The following is a 4,609-nucleotide window of genomic DNA, read 5'->3' on the forward strand; positions in this document are numbered from 1 at the left end:
GGTCATGTAAAAAAGCAAGAAATTACTGGAAAATGATACAGGAGGCATGCCAAAAGATACTGAAAATAAAAAAATCAAATGAAACCAGAATATTTTCTACTAGGATTGACAGATACGGATATTGATCTGATTGGATGCAAATAAAGACATTTTGTTTACTTATACGGTAACGGCAGCAAGGATGATTTATGTATGGTACTAGTAAGTAGAAGAACTACCAACAGAAGATCATTGGTTAGACACAATTATGGTTATCATGGATATGGATAGATTAACATTTTTAATGAAGAAACACACAGGGAGACCCATGAAGACAACTGACTGACACCTATTTAAGGACTATATGAATATCCAAATATAAATTTTAAGAGTAAGGAAACAGAAGACCCTTGAAACTGGACTAAGAAATGGGGAAAGACAATTGTTAATTGACTACAAAGAAAATTAAAAGTACAGTAGAGTCTCACTTATCCAAGACTCGCTTATCCAAGGTTCTGGATTATCTAAGGCATTTTTGTAGTCAGTGTTTTCAATATATCATGATATTTTAGTGCTAAATTTGTTAATACAGTAATTACAACATAACATTACTGCGTATTGAACTACTTTTTCTGTCAAATTTGTTGTATAACATGATGTTTTGGTGCTTAATTTGTAAAATCATAACCTAATTTGATGTTTAATAGGCTTTTCCTTAATCCCTCCTTATTATCCAAGATATTCGCTTATCCAAGGTTCTGCCGGTCAGTTTAGCTTGGATATGTGAAACTCTACTGTATAGAGTAACTCAGAGAAGAAGACTGGAAGGCCAAACTACCCCCCTCATTTTTTTGTTTCCCCCCTTGTTCTTCTTCCATTTTCTTTCCCTCTTTTTTCACCTTCCCACTTTTCTCAATCCAATGCCCCCTACCCAACCCCTTCTACCTTTTTATCTAACCCTGCCTTAAAAACCTTTAATAAAGATTGTTATAAAAAAAGTAAGGCAAGGTATAAATGTAACTAATAAATAATACATACATATATCTAACTGCTGCAGAGGAGAGGATATTTAACACGTTACTGCAAATTTATCTGCTTTTCCAGTCTCAGAATCCAGCTGTTAATCTACTTTCTGAGTAGCTCAAAAGTATGCAAAAATAAACAATAGGAATTGATCAAATAAAGTTATCAAATACTATCTACAACCAATTAAAGACAATGATGTGATCATTACCAATTTTAATGGAGTCAAATTGCATTTGTAGGCACTGCATATTGTAAAAAAATCAATGGCATAAATCCATCGCCATAGCTTTCTGTTTTTCCACAGGCACGGAGGGTTTTTTTTGGGGGGGGGGGGTCCTGGGGGGGTTTGCTGACTTCCAAACAAGGAGAAAACTGCAGGAAAATTTCTGAGAATCAATATAAAACAGCTGACTAAAATGCAATTAATATCATACAAACAACAATTGTCTCAGTTCTAGAGGGCAAGTACGTATACTATACGGTGTTTGGAAAGATTATATAAAAACGCACCAGAATCCAAATCCAAAGGTACACAATGTTTATTCATCAGAGACATTTGTATGGCATATGAGAGAGTCTATGAGTAGTTAATTTTTTAAAAAAACAAGAAAGGACTATTTGAAGGGCATTTTCACTGGAAGAAATTGCACAATCAAAATGATTCATGTATGAACCAGAAATAAATTTGGCCCATAAAATTTAAATAAATCACATTTTACCATGAATATATTGGGCTAGGCCTAGGTTTAGTCATAATACAATGGATTCATTGCAATCAATCTTTAACTTAAGTTCCACTCATTTCGGTGAGTCTACTCTGAACCTAAGGCACAAGACAAGGATGTACAAATTTCTTAGCCTTGAGGACTGCATCTGATCGTAATCACATACATCTTAACATGAATATAAGGAGCCCTGGTGGCGAAGTGCGTTAAAGCGCTGAGCTGCTGAACTTGCAGACCGAAAGGTCCCAGGTTCAAACCCCGGGAGCGGCGGGAGCGGCCGCTGTTAGCTCCAGCTCCTGCCAACCTAGCAGTTCAAAAACATGCAAACATGGGTAGATCAATAGGTACCGCTCTGGCAGGAAGGTAACGGAGCTCCATGCAGTCATGCCGGCCACATGACCTTGGAGGTGTCTACGGACAACGCCGGCTCTTCGGCTTAGAAATGGAGATGAGCACCAACCCCCAGAGTCAGACATGACTGGACTTAACGTCAGGGGAAACCTTACATTACTTTACACTTGGAAGTCAATCATACTCAGCTATGAGTGATAGCTTATGATGCATGATTTATATGAATGGATGGGAAGATTCAAGGCTGTCTTCTTTGCTTGTTGAGATTCAGGATTCCTTGGTGAGTGCCTTCTCTCAAGCAATGTCCACCAAGACTTCTGGTTTTCTACCACTAGTAGAATCCTGAAAGGAGATCCTCAAAAGCCAATGATTAGGGGAAGAGTATCCTAGAAGATTAGCTGGACTCAGAAAACTGGGATAGCTGGACTCTTCAGACAGTGGATAATTGTCACATACACTTTCAGATGTTTTGGCCCATAGCTCTGGACTGCTTGGGAAATGTAGGAATTCTGTTTCAAAAATGCTGATACTACAAACCAGTTTTCCATTCCTGCTTTTAGTTAGTGTGTCATTAGATGAACGTAGGAAAACAAAGAGCTAGAGGGAAAGTGATGAATCTCTACTTACGACCTCATCATATGGGCCGCCGGAATTGCCACACATCATGGCAAATCCGGTGGTACCCAGCGGGTGCTGCGGGAAACCCTTTGTCCCACGCCCTGCACCCAGCATCACCTGTCTTCCATCCCACCTCACCCCATGGGGGAAGCATCCACCATCTAGCTTCCCCCCTCCCCCCCCCCCCATTGATTCCAATTGAACACAGGGAAGTGTTCTGTGTTGCTGCGGTTTTGTGACAGAGCCCGGCCGAAAGCATTTCTGTGTCGTAGGATGGGAGCCAGCAGGCTTCATCACAAAACTGTATAGAGCAGACATGAGCAATCTTGGACCCTCCAGGTGTTTTGGACTTCAACTCCCACAATTCCTAATAGCCTAGCAGCTGTTAGGAATTGTGGGAGTTGACGTCCGAAACACCTGGAGGGCCCAAGTTTGCCCATGCTTGGTATAGAGGATCCAGCATAAGCTGCCAAAAATTACTCTGTTTGATGAGGTCTTAAGTTGCCTCTGTTATGTGACTCTCCACAGCAGGTTGCTTTTATACTGAAGACAGATTAAGGCACTTATGAGATCTTCTTCCTATTTCTTTTTCATCCTCATCTACTACAATCTTCTTCTATGTAAAATTATTACACTAAGCCTAAATAATCTGAAGGTATCAGATTCCTTCTGATCTTGAACACTCATCAGTGTTAAAATGGCAATGGTGGAAAATCCAGCAAGGATTATGCTAATGATTTGCTTTGTCTTGTGATATATCTTGGCTGATGAATGCTATGTTAACGTGGTATGTTTGTGTGTCCGATAGTCTGTTGCGAGCGTGGTGATCAAAGCTTGTGGCTCCTGTTCCCCTCTAGACTCGATGCAAATGTTTGATTTATTTTCCACCCTGTATTGGTCCAGCTCCACTGACTCAGTTCTTTCTTTTCTTTGGAATACTCCCTAAATATGCATCCCACCAAGAAACATCATTATTCTCCTGTTGACTCTACTATGGATATACCCTATGTGCTATCTATTTGCCATCCCACTGCAGCCCAGGTGACAAGAAAATCACTCCACCTGCCTCATTGACTCAGTTAATCCTTAACACAAACAGAAGCCCCTGGGGAATTGGTCAACCAAGCTCTCCTTTTTTGCTACAGGTGTTTCTACCAGCATAGAAGCAAGACACATACATTTTAAGCCCCTCTTTCTTTGACAGTGAGTGGGAATTGCTATAATAAACCGAATGATCACAGTTCTCAATACAAATATATTTCTCTTGTGTCCCTGTTGGTCCCTTCTTTGGAGCAATGTAATCTAAGTAATTAGACTATCAAAAGTAAGGTAGGGAGTCTGTAGAACAGTAAGGAAAACATTTAAAGCATAGTAAATCATGATTATTGTTTATCCTTTAATCAAAACATGGCTTTTTAATTCTGTCAGTTTCCAGATTTTCCATCCTGCTCCCTTCTCCCTCCCTCTCTCTTTTTTGGGAGGAATAGAAACAGTAAAAAAAGACATATTCATATTGCTGTGTTTCTTTAAACGAAAAATGCAAATTGGCATGGGAAGCTAATAAAAAGAGACAAACAATTGTCCTGAAAGAATCACCCCTAAGGGAATGCTTTTCATGGCATTCCATTGCATGGAGACTCCTAACCCCCAATATATATATATATATATATATCTCCACTAAATTCGCTGATGCCCTCTATCTTAGAAATGAGACACTGTCGTATCACAAAATACAAATATGTTTTCTTTAAAAACTAACAATATAAATACTTTGCAAGGTCCAGCTATTGCGTTGGTTGGTATCGTATTTATTTATTGTTTTAAACTATAAGAAATGATTTATTTTCCCAGAGAACAACCTCCCCCCCCCCTCCCAGTTAACTGATTTTGTAGACTCATCCTCCTAAGCT

Source organism: Anolis carolinensis, chromosome 6, assembly GCF_035594765.1.
Source record: "Anolis carolinensis isolate JA03-04 chromosome 6, rAnoCar3.1.pri, whole genome shotgun sequence".
NCBI classification, from domain to species: Eukaryota; Metazoa; Chordata; class Lepidosauria; order Squamata; family Dactyloidae; genus Anolis; species Anolis carolinensis.